Consider the following 12,699-nt stretch of genomic DNA (forward strand, 5'->3'; position numbering starts at 1 on the left):
GGAGGACCATTGACTTACAATCCATGATAGGAGGACCTTGACTTACAATCTCCCAATATTTTGGCAATGACTCTAGCCCCCGTGGCAGCCATTTTGAGATTCACTGTATTGTCTGCAGCAGCCATTTTGTGGTCATGCACACCCAGTGTTCTTGGCATTCTAATAAGTGTGCACAAGCCCAACAAAGTTGGGAACCCACACTTTACAGTATGCAAAAAGTGTTAGTTAATTAAATTATGTGGTTTATTATTTTAACTATTATGTCCTAGCATTTTAATACTGTAAAATATGCTTTTGTGTGTTAAGATCACAGACCACACTGGTCACTCTATCCACTCTCCATATTTGTGCTTGCGGAAGCTTCCGGCCTGAATTTATGTAAATTTTTCCAACCTCACTGTTTCTGCTGAGATGAACAGTTGAACAACATGCCCTCACTGACACAAGGTGGCAGTAGTCAGCATTCCACTTTGGAATTCCTCAGGTTATATTAGGTGAGTTGCTCAGAATGGGCTCTTTGAGTTAGCAGCTGTATGTATTTTCTTACAAAAAAGCACGTGGCTTCCAGCTCTATAATAAACAAGTCTCCAAAACAATTGTGGGAGACAGATATTGAATCTTTTTTTTAAAGGATTATAACATTTATCACTGACCCGTTACAATGAAAAGATGTTTAAAATTATAGATTGTGATACAGGGAGGAGTTCAGGAGTCCTCAAGCTTATTTAGGCTGCAGGCATTTGGGGTTTTTTGAGAAAGGATAGTGGGTAATCCCACAACATGACTAATGTGGGTGGGATTACTACATGCTGGGAGATTCCAAGCCAGCGTGTACTCCCTGTAACCCACAAGCAGTGGTGGGATTCAGCAGGTTTGCACCACTTCGACAGAACTGGTTGTTAAAATGGTGCTTGGAAACATCCAGTTGTTAAATTATTTGAATCCCACCACTGCCCACAAGGTGATGCTTTCTAGACTTTTCTGAAGCACCTCCTGCTCCAAAAAGGCAGAGGAAAGCCAGGATTGATGGCTGTGAATGGCATTCTAGGAAACAGGAAAGTGAGAAGCAGAAAAGGCCATTACTGGCACCATGAGGCCCATGGTGATAAACAAGGATTACTGCAGTAGACAGGCCCCTGTACATGCAAATCAGGATCACCTGAGATGCTTGCATACAGAGTTCTTCCTGATGACATGGTATGTAGGTGCTGATACCGCAACTTGAGAAGGCCTCCATGTTCCAATCTGCAGACTTTGTTAATTTCATGTGGCCTTTAAAGTCCTGAAAAGAAAATATTTTTTTAAAATGTGTGGGATAATAGTGATCACTGAAGACAAATTCTGATTAACTGCATGTGTAGCAAGGAAGCTGCTTATAAACACAATAAATTCTGGTTACAACTACATGGAAAGCTACTTATCTGTAACCTCTAACCCTACAGTGAATATTAATGTGTTCCAGTACCTGAATGAGTGGCATGCAAAAATATGATAATGCCTATATAACTAGATGAGGCTGGCTGGGCCAAAGAGAGATTTTGGATATATATAGAGAGAAGGTATGGGACATCAAAGATTATATTTACCAGTCTTGTGGTGGATGTCCAGGAGACAGAGTCCTAATGACCAGAACTAGGCTCTGGATGATCAGCCCTGATGGAACAATATTATCAAGCAGCATGGTGGTGTGTGATAATTTTGAACACCTAACTGAGGTCTGAGGCATGCCTTTATAGGGAAATATGTGTCTTGGGGCAAAGGAAATCCTTTGAACAAAGGATTTTTCCTTCTGTTCCAGGAGAGGCAAGGGTCTTGAGTGTCAGACTATTGATCTGATGGCTGACCCATTGTCTTGATGGGTTTTGCCGAATAAACAGGTAACGACCCTTAATGGGGGTTACCACATAGATGGGCAGGAGGAGGGTGAGTCACAGGAAGACCCTTGAGTTGGTTAAGAGATATAAACAAAAGAGAACTGGGTGCTGTGTGGTTTCCGGGCTGTATGGCCGTGTTCTAGCAGCATTCTCTCCTGACGTTTCGCCTGCGTCTGTGGCTGGCATCTTCAGAGGATCCTCTGAAGATGCCAGCCACAGATGCAGGCGAAACGTCAGGAGAGAATGCTGCTAGAACACGGCCATACAGCCCGGAAACCACACAGCACCCAAGTGATTCCGGCCGTGAAAGCCTTCGACAATACAAAAGAGAACTGGTTTGTCCAGGGGTGCTGTTGTTCATATTCAAATGCTGTTTCCTGAGTACTGCAAGGCAGGTTGAGGGAGGAGGTCATTTAGGCAGTCTTGCCAGAAAGGTCAGACACAGTTGCAATATGGAGTTCTGAATCCAAACAGGCTGCTCCGTTCAGGACACTGCTCTGCCAAGTCAGACAGGGCAGCATTCCAGGCAGAAAGACCATTATCTGCCCCAACATGCCACCACAGATCAGGCTGGTTACAATTTCATGACTGCAACATCAGGTATACACTGAAATAGTATGTGTGAATTTTCCCGTACTGCAGTGCCATTCCATTCACATTTTCAGCTATATTGAATAATCATAAGATGAGAAAGTAAGTGATGTGTAGGCCTGTACATATTCTAAAATAGCTTATGCAGACTTTCTAAACACCCTGTACATCATTCTCTGAATTTGTGCTTGTGTGTTAAGTGCTGTCAAGTTGCTTCCAACTCGGCAACCCTATGAATCAATGTCCTCCAAAATGTCCTATCATTAACAGCCTTGCTCAGCTCTTGCAAACTGAGAGCTATGGCTTCCTTTCTTCATAGAGTCAATCCAGACAATATTAGGTCTTCCGCTTTTCCTGCTACCTTCCACTTCTCCTAGCATTATTATCTTTTCCAGTGCCTCTTGTCTACTCATAATGTAACTAAAGTATGATGGCCTCAGTTCAGTTATTTTAGCAACTTGTTTGTCTTTCGGGTGGTCCACAGTATCTATAAACTCTCCTCCAACACCATATATCAAATGAATCAACTTTCTTATTGCCAGCTTTTTTCACTGCCCAGTTTTCAACCCCATACATAGTAATGAAGAATGCTGTGATTATCATAATAATGGTTGCCAGTGACAAATCCTTATGCTTAAGAATCTTTTCTAGCTCCTTCATAGCTGCTCTTTTCAGTCCTTGGTTGCAGCCTCCTTTTGGTTGAGCATGGAGCGAAGGAATAGAAAATCATGAACAATTTCAGTTTCTTCACTGTCAACCTTAAAGTTGTGCAGTTCACCAGTAATCATTACTTTTGCCTTCTTGTCATTTCGCTGTCATCCATCGTCGTTGTCATCATCAAATCCATCATGTTAAGTAGCATATCGAGCAACAAGTGCTCTCCAGCATTTCTGGTCTTGGGCAAACGTTTCAGCCTCTTCCCATACAATTTCAATGTCTTCAGGTTTTACTCAAATGTTCTCCTCCAGATATTTTGGGGGCATCCTTGCTGTCATTTGGCATCAGGGGACCCAACCATTCTTCATGTGAAGGATGTGGTCAGCCAGTCGAAGTCTTCTGTGTGCAACAATGGTATGGAGTTTGCACATGCCATTCCTTCGGAGCACCTCTTCCTTAGTCATAATATCGGATCTTCAGGATTTGGCGTAGGCACTTCTGTTGGAAGACATCAAGCCTGTTGTTGATACCGTGTTTCCCCGAAAATAAGACAGCGTCTTATATTAATTTTTGCTCCCAAAGATGTGCTATGTCTTATTTTCAGGGGATGTCTTATTTTTCTGTGTTCTGTTCATTGGGCATGCTTCCAAACAAAAACTTTGTTACGTCTTACTTTTGGGGGATGCCTTATATTTCGCACTTCAGCAAAACCTCTACTACGTCTTATTTTCAGGGGATGTCTTATATTCGGGGAAACAGGGTATTTGTTAATGCCTTCCAAGTCTTGCTAGCATACATGGGTGTCGGGATCACAATGGAAGTGAATAGGTGGAGCTTGGTCTTTAGGGCAATGGTCGGTGAGCACCAGATCTTTGTTCATTCTCCAAAAAATGGCTGCAGCCTTCCCAATGTAGCACCTGACATCTGCCTCTGCACCTCCATTCTGGGAGATCACACTGCCCAAGTAGATTAACCTTTCCACTTTCTCTAGCTGCTGTGATCCAATGATGATTCCCTGTGTTTGGGTGGTGGAGCTAACATACATGATATTTGATTTATCAGTTCTTATCTTGAGGCCAATTTTGCCTGGTTCTCTATCCAGGTCAGTCATCACGTGCTGCAGCTTTGGCTCATGTTCCTTGAGCAGAGCGATGTCATCAGCAAAATCCAAGTCACCAAGGCAGTCTTTGTCAGGCCAGTGTATGCCATTGCCAGAGCATGTTCCAGTTCTCCGCAAGATGGTCAAGAGCAACAAGGAAGAAAAGTGGAGACAGAATGCAGCCTTGTCTGACCCCAGTGGTTTCAAGGAAGTCTGTGCAGCCATTATCTGTTTGATTGCAACAGCTGGATCGTAGGTACAAGTCTTTGAAGACGATGATGAAGGCTGCTGGTACTCCGTACAAATGCAGGATCTACCAGAGGGACTCTTGGTGAATGATGTCAAAAGCTTTCTTGAAGTCGATGAAGTTGATGGCCAATGGGTGTCGATATTCAATGCATTGCTCTATGATGTTTCGTAGGGTGAAGATTTGTTCATTGCAGGACCTTCCACTGTGAAATCCAGCTTGGTCAAGGGCACTCTGCAATCACCAAAGTAGGATCATGCAGAATGCTTTCCCAGGGACCGAAAGGAGTGTGTTGCCCTGCCAATTGGTGCATTCGGCGATATTGCCCTTCTTGGGGAACTTGACTATGGCATTTCTTTGCCAGTCTTCTAGGACTGAACTCCTTTGCCAGCAGTTGTTGAACAGTGACGTCAGTGCCCACCATGTTTCAGGATCTCTGTGGGTATTTCAACCAACCCAGCTACCTTGCTGTTCTTGAGAATCTTGATCGCAGTCTTTACTTCTTCAGTGGTAATCTCACCAGTGTTCATTTGGAGCTCCTTTTGGGTATCTTCTGAATCAAAGCTATATGGGGTAGTCAGGCCAAGTGGTTGAGAGTTTCTCAAAAGTGTTCAATCCACCTTTTGTTCTGCTCATGTTGGGTGGTTAGGAGCTTTCCATTCTGGTTCCTAATCGAGACAGTAGAGCTGTTCCTGGTTCCATTGATTATGCGGTTGAAGGTTTGAGGATCATTTCCATCAGTTGCTTTTTGTGCTTCTGCACCTTTCCTGTTCCAGCCAGTCCTTCTAGTCTTTTCATAACAAGTTGGTCAAGCTCTGTATACCTTCAGCTTCTTTCTTCCATTTTATCTCTGCCTTTAGCCTGCTCCCACTCCAGTTTTATGGCTTTTCTTTCATCAATCAGCTTCCATATTTGGTCTTGGATCCACTGTTCCGTCCATTGCCCTCGGTGTCTCCCAATCGTGTTTTGGGCACATTCTGTGATGGTGTCCCTAAGACTACTCCAGTGGTCTTCTATGTCTGCCATTTCCCTGAGAAGGTTGAAACGATTATGCAGTTCCAAGCAGGACTGGAGCAAGGGGGAACAGCGCCCAGGGTCCACGTGCACCCTGCGCCCCTGCCTGCCTTAGCCCCTGCTTTGGCACATGCCCAGTGTGTTGCACCCCCCGCCCCCTTGGCACTACGCCACTGGTTCCAAGGCAAAAATGATGGCAGTGGCAGGGTCTTTGAGTTTCTCTATTGCAAATGGTTTCTTTGATATGGTCTTCCTTACGTTTCAGAGTTTCAGCTTGATTTCTGCTCTTAGATAACGGTCTGATCTAACATCTGCCTTTCTGTAGACCCTTGCATCACACATTGCTGACCTCCACTTCTGGCTGATACAGATGAGGTCAGTTCATTGAAGGTTTACCTGTCAGGTGACTGCCAAGTCTTCTTGTAGATTCTCTGATGCTGGAAATATGTGTTCCCAACACACAATCTATTGTGTTCACGAAACGACAGCAATTGTTCGCCGTTGTCACTGAGCTGAGCAGAGGATGTGTGGGTTCCAATCACATTCTCGAATCCTTGTTGGTTGCTACCTAATTGGGCATTGACATGACCAATGAGGAGCTTTAGATCATGATTTCGGGTGTTAGCAAAGACATCTTGGAGCTGTTTGTGAAATTCATTCTTTATTGCATCATTTGCACTGTCGGTTGATGCATAGACTTGTTCAACAGTTGCTTTGGAATGTCCATGAGCAAAATGGACTGTGATTATCTGGTTGTTGATGGGTTGCCAACCGATGAGTGCTTTTTCAGCTCATTTGCTCAGGATAAGGCTGACCCATGTTCATGCCGATCTTCGTGACTTGCATACAAGATGGTCTTGCCATTGCTGTTGATCCAGCTGTTTGTTGTCCACCTGACCTCACTGACACCTAGAATATCCAGTTGGTAGTCATCAAATACACTTAGGAGCTGGGCAAGTCATCCACTTTGGTATAGGGTTTGTACTTTGGTATAGGGTTCCATGTTCCAACTCTGATAATGTGTTTGGCAGAGAAGATCATTTCTGACATCAGGTACCGGACACCATCATATTATGTGAAGCCGAACTCCCATCTGGTTTACCAGAAATGCTTGAGGTTCTTTTTTGTTGTTTCCACAGCAATTGGGGTTTTATGGGGATGGGTTGTTAGCCCAACGCTCAACCCTCCTTTCGCATCCAGAGTTGGGACCAGCAATGGCAGAGTTGACATTTCACTGTAATCCTGAATTTACCCTTAAATTAAAACATCTGATACATCTCATGGGAGTGCCCTAGAATAAAATGTAAATAGATTTTTCTCTAAGACAGCAGTGTCCAGTGTGGTGCTCATTGATGTGTTTCCTTGATTTCTGATTTACTTATTTCTTTCAAAAGACCTTAACAGGAAAAAAATCTTAGGAGGTTTAAGTAGGTTCCTACCAGCTGACTGCCTAGTAAAGCACTGAGTTCACCCCAAGAAAGGACATGACAGCTCTCAGTATTCCTCCCCATCAGGCACACAGGCTTTCTTCTGGTTCTGTGTGTGGCAATCTCTCCTCCAGGCGGCACAAAAAGAAAAACCTCCCTTTTCTTTGGAAAATCATTTTTTTCACCAAAGCAAAGAGGTGACTGGCCTTACCTGGCACAATAGACATTTTTGTGTTGACACCCTTGTATTTCTCTTCAAATTTCATAATTATGTATAGGTTCAAGTAATGTTAGAGGTGACTGCTCTAAGAAGGTCCCCTTTCAATACACAAGAGAAGGATTGGTTTGATGATGAAATGGAAAAAACTGGTTTGTAGTAGGCTCCCTACCTGATGCAAAAATGAGAAGTTCTCAGCAAATAATGCATTTTTCAGGGTGTTTTTTTAAATAAACAAACCTCTGTTTTTGACATTTTATTTCTCAAAGCCTGATTCTGCATATAATTTTTAATTATAAAAAGAGAGAAAAGTTGTTTTTTAAAAAACCAAAAGACTTTGTTCTTGATTTTTAAGTCTGCAGCTATGACTTTTCTGTGTCTTACCCTGAGAGATGTGTGGTACAAATCCTGATAAAATTGTGGCAGAATGCTGAGATGGTGCAATGGATTCAGAGGGCTGATGAACATATATTCAAAGTTCTCCTGCATTAAAGCTCTCCTTGTAAGTGAAAAAGTACTATAGCACGTAACAAAGTTACAAGAGTTTTCTGATGGCTGTACATTAAAAAATTATGGAAAGATTCTAAATGGGGAAGCATTAAGAATGTGATCCCTGCTTCACAGTCTGTAGTGGTTCAGTTCATCCTACAACCCCAGAATTCTTTCTTCCCAATTTGCTGCATGTAGACCAGGCCTAATTCTGCAATTCTCTGGCCGGTAACACTTCCGGATGTGTGTATGGAATTATGTTGCACACACCCATACACAGCTGGTTGTACTGGTATGTTGTGTTCTCAAGAATGATTCCAGATTGCAGCTCTTTTTGCACAAAACAGTAACATAGAGATACTTGGCATTCTTGGCAGGGTTCTTAAGAATACATGAAACTACCTTATACCATCCATACTTTTGACTGGTAACAGTTCTTTGCAGTTTGAGGGACAAAAAGATCTTTCCACCAGCACTGGCTACCTGAGATCTAATACAAAGCAGGCACTCAGCCCTTGAGTCACGCCCCTTCCCTTCAACTGGCCCACGCGCAGTACTTAACATTTGCTTGATGAATTTCTATTTGTAAAAGCATAGAAATCCTCCGGGGGGCGGGGGAGTTGATAATAAAGGAGCAATGAGGACTTGAGTTCAACAAGCATCTCGTGGATTATTTCCCTAAAAACATCCTCTAGTTTTTGTTAAGGAACCCAACAGTCTTTATACGCACTAAAGCCTTTAATATTTATGGACTTCTTTACTGCGTACATCCGAAATTAGTGGTTCCTAGCCTGGAGGCAGCAGAATTATTGCAAGGGCTACCTGAATCTAATATATGCACTAAACATTCTCATTTTTGTCACTCAACGTTATTAATAGTACAACTAATATCGTGTTTGGGGGTCTGCACATTTTTTTAAAATGCTAACCAGGGGTTATCACACTTTGCAAAGATGGGAACGAATGTCCTAGTTGCGCTACATATTATCTGGAGCGTGCCCTATGAGCTCTATGAATTCCGTATGCGCGTGCTTTTCGTGCATTACGGGCACTTCTCTGGGAAGCCTGCCTGAGGGACTTGAGGACCAAACCCTTAGGAGCAATACGGTTCACCCCCCCTCCGCCCCGACTCTCTCTCCTCGCCCTAGATGCATGGAAGCGGCTGCAGACGGGCCCACTTCTATGGCAGGGGGAGGTTGCTGCGGCGGCTTTGAGCGGCCGGTTCCATCAGAGAGTTCGCTGTGGGGGTAAGGGGCTGGGAAAGACGGTGGCGAGCCGGAGGCGGATCCAAGCGGACGGCCCGAGTTGGGACCTCCAAGGGGGACTGAGCCCGTGGGGCTCCCGGTGCCCGGCTCTGCGAGGTGGCCGTGTGTGGATACGGCTGTCAGGTAAGGCAGGGAGCCGGGCGGGCTTGCTGTAGCCGAGGAAAAGGTGGAAAGGCTTTGACGGCGTCCTTCCTCCCCAATTACAAGCGGGGCGCCAGGGACTAGCTCGTTCCCAGCACCTGGGAGGCGGCAGCTGTGCGCGGCATCGGGGGCAGCTGCAAACGGTCTTGCCCCTGGGAGCGCAGAGTGGCCATCAGCCGGGGTGTGTGCGCTGTGCGCGCTCTACCGAGGGGTGGGGGTGGAAGAGGAGTCTAGTGGGCAGAGCTGGATCGGGGCTGAGCTTGCTCTCGCGTAGAACCAGGTACGAGGATGAAAGGATGTAGGTTCCCCCGGCTCCTGCGAGTCCGGGGAGGGAAAAGAGGGCGTTCCCCATTGCCGGCTTTTGCCTCTGGCGCTTCTGCTTTGTGCAAAGGTAACTGAGCTGGGGGGCAAGCTCTTTGTTCTGGGGCGGATAAAGAGACGGAGGGAACGAGGCTGTGCTGCTTCCTTTTTTCGCCGCCGCCGCCGCCGCCTCTTCCCCCTCCTTCCGATCTGTTGGCTGATTATTATTGAAGATCCCTTGAAAACGATGCGTGGGACGCTCGCGAACCGCTCAGCTTAGTCGGTCTTGGGTCGGAAACAGCATTTCCATTGGGGTTGTCTAGAAGGGAGGTTGCGTCGGGCAGAGGCAAGCGGATGAAGTTGCTCCTCAAGGCCCGGGCTGGCGATGCTGGGCAACCTGCGTGTGCTATTTGGGCGCTGGAGCGTGAGCGGAGCAGATGCTTGCCGATCAGGGAATGATTAATCACTTCTCTATTGTGCCGGGTGACCCAGTAACAAAGGACCAGATCGAGGCCTCTGGAGTTGGGCGTGGCGGGGGCGCTCGCTGTCCAGGGCCCCCTCTTACTATCGGCACAATGGCCTGCCTGCCTGCCTTTGGGTTGCAAGACTCGCGGTGCGAATAGCACGCTTTTCAGATGGTGTGAACTTCTTGGCGTGGCCGGCTGGGGCTCGGTGAAGTTTTTGCACCCCGACCCCGATGCCCTGTATGACTAGACTGTGAGCACTGCAGAAGGAGAAGGGCTCTGCTAAGGCTCTACCCCGATGCTCGATTGGATTTGCGGAGATTTGCGAGGTGGATATCGTGTGCCTTCGAGAGCGTTTGATCAACTAGGGCTAAATGAAATGGTGCAATGAGGCTTCTTCCGGAATTTCAGAAATGTTTGGCGTCTTGCCTTTTTACACCTAACTAGGAACTCTTTGGATGTTGACAACACACAGCAAATGTCTTGGCAAGCTCCTGAGTGGCGGATCACATAAATGTAGCTCATTTGATTAATGCTTGGAGAGGCACAATTAAAAAAAACTTGTACCTTTTGGCAGGGGCTGAGGAATGATGCATCTTGGGATTTGTAGTTCTGTTTGATTGCAGCAGTATATTAGGTATCTCTGGTTGACAGCAAATTTTTAATGGGGGCCATATTTTCAACAGCAAGGGCTGAAGGGCCAGCAAGATTGGCTCTGCCCATGGATTCACTTTCACACCAACCATGACACAGGGAATGGGGTTGCCTGATCCCCCTTAACCCAGCATGAACAGCAGTAGAGGCTTTGACTTATAAGCAGTAAAGGCTGCTTAAGCACCTCAGCTACTGAATCCCTTGTAGAAGCCAGAATAGTAGTGAGTGAGGAGGGATGGCTATGTTCAAACCTCTCAATAGATACTTTCTTGGGGTGGGGGGACGACAACAATGACAGAATGAACCTGTTGGATCAAAATTCAGAACATATTGAATGAACTGTATACAGTGAGGAATAAGTGAGGTGAATCATCTGTTCATTTGTTTTTCTGGTAATTAAAATGCTAGCTATTTTCTGTCAGTGGTAGCTGCCAGCTTTTCTCTGGATAAATCACCATGGAGTTAGATGGCACAGATCCATGCTTTAGTTGTTCTAATGACATTTTTAGAAATTTCAGAAAGAGCTCCATTTTCTCCCTCTTTCCCCACTCTCCCCACAACATTAACACCTTTCCTAATAACTGCATATGTTTTGTTAGGGAAACCTGCCTCCTGTTTTAGGAAACAGGGCAATAGGTGCAATTGGGAAATGTGCCATAAGTCTTTGGTTGGGGAGGGGGGCATAAAGGTGAATTCCTGTGGATATGTCATGTTGTTGTTTTATTTGCAACATTTATGCCCAGCTTTCTGCCCTTACAAGGGCCACCAAGGCAGCTAACAATTTAAAACATACATGATAAAATCACATTATCATACTATTACAATCAGCCTCCCCAACATACCCCATTAATTTTTTTAAAAGAGGGTTTTTAAAGTTAAAATAAAGCAGTTAAAATACATACAGGGTGTAAAATCATTGGTTGGGAAGGAGGGATAGTCGAGAAAATGCCAAATAAAGCAAAAATGTCTTCACCAACTGTTTGTTAGTCTGCTATAACAGCCTTCACCAAAGGTCTTATGGTACCTTAAAATCAATAGATTTATTATGGCATAAATCTTTGTGGAGTTTATGCCATAAAATAAAGCTTATGCCACAAAACTAAGTCTATTATATTTTTAGCTGCCTTAAGATTTTTTTTGTAAAATTTTAAAAGGAGCTGTATGCTAAAGAACGGGTATTATTCAAATATACATAACAAAAAGTTAACATACTTTTAGAAAGGCCATATCAGCATTGGATGAAACTCAGTATTAAGTGTTTTTAACATTCCTTACCTTCCTTTTTACATCCTTTGGCCGCATAAAGCCCTTGCCATCTTTAGAAGAATTCCCAATGGAGTAAAGCCAGTGTTTTGTGGTACCTCTAAGTCTAATAAATTGCTTATGGTGTTAACTAACCAAAGCCTACTTTGTCAAATGTGTGGTTAATTAAATGAGCAGATATACAGGTATCCTGAATAGCAGGAGAATAATTTTAGAAGACCAGCAGTGTAAGAGCTGTAAAGATGTTACAGTACTATGTGGATCACATTTTTTAAAAAGGTTGGTAAAACTGGCTATCTTTCAGGTGGCATTCTCCCTGCCAGACTGAACTAGAATCAACTGCTGTTTTCTAACTAGAGAAATGTTATTGTTGCTTAGTGATTCTTACAAGATGGTGTTCTGTTATTTTTATATGAACTCTGAGAGCTTTGGCTAGCAATCTATAAATTTGGTAAGGTCATTTGGCTTTCTTTTTAAAAAGAAATATCTTTATTGTAATGTTTAGATCAGCAGAATCTATAACAGACAATTCTCTGATCCAGTATATTTTTTAAAATGTCCTCAAGCTAATTATGTAACTCTTGATTTGCACAAGGTGTCATGGTTGTTTCTTGCATTGTAGTACTTTTTGTACATTATAGTACTTTCTAAAGGATCACAAAAATAGTAGAAAGTAAATTAACAAGTAGATTTTCAGCACACATTCTGCAATAGCTTTGACTAGATCTGTCAATAGAGGTGCCTGTGGATGAACAAATACAAAAAAGTTAAACTTAATTGTCCCCTTTCTTCTTAAGATAATGATAAAAACCATAAGAAGGATACATTCCAGCAAGGTAATTGAGTCAGTTCATTACATTCAAAACAATATTCTTCTGGTACCTCAGTGATACTATGGTACCATTAATAAATAGTAAATAAACGGTCACCTGTTTGTGGCACAGGCTTTCATGAATCAGAATGCAGCTTGTCATATACAAGAAATATTACTTCATGT

The 12,699-nt window shown here is 44.0% G+C and overlaps 1 protein-coding gene and 1 pseudogene across 1 annotated transcript in view; one reads left to right on the plus strand and one right to left on the minus strand.

The window, feature by feature from the left end:
* Nucleotides 1–5,173: 5,173 nt before the first annotated feature.
* LOC125427804 lies at nucleotides 5,174–6,485 on the minus strand (annotated as a pseudogene).
* A 2,365-nt stretch (nucleotides 6,486–8,850) lies between these two features.
* RNF44 (ring finger protein 44) overlaps nucleotides 8,851–12,699 on the plus strand; it is a 72,045-nt gene continuing 68,196 nt past the window's right edge. The window contains exon 1 of the mRNA XM_048488102.1: nucleotides 8,851–9,003. The gene's annotated coding sequence lies outside the window, so the exon portion shown is untranslated. The remainder of the gene's footprint in view (nucleotides 9,004–12,699) is intronic.

The sequence above is a fragment of the Sphaerodactylus townsendi genome, linkage group LG03 (assembly GCF_021028975.2).
Source record: "Sphaerodactylus townsendi isolate TG3544 linkage group LG03, MPM_Stown_v2.3, whole genome shotgun sequence".
NCBI lineage: Eukaryota > Metazoa > Chordata > Lepidosauria > Squamata > Sphaerodactylidae > Sphaerodactylus > Sphaerodactylus townsendi.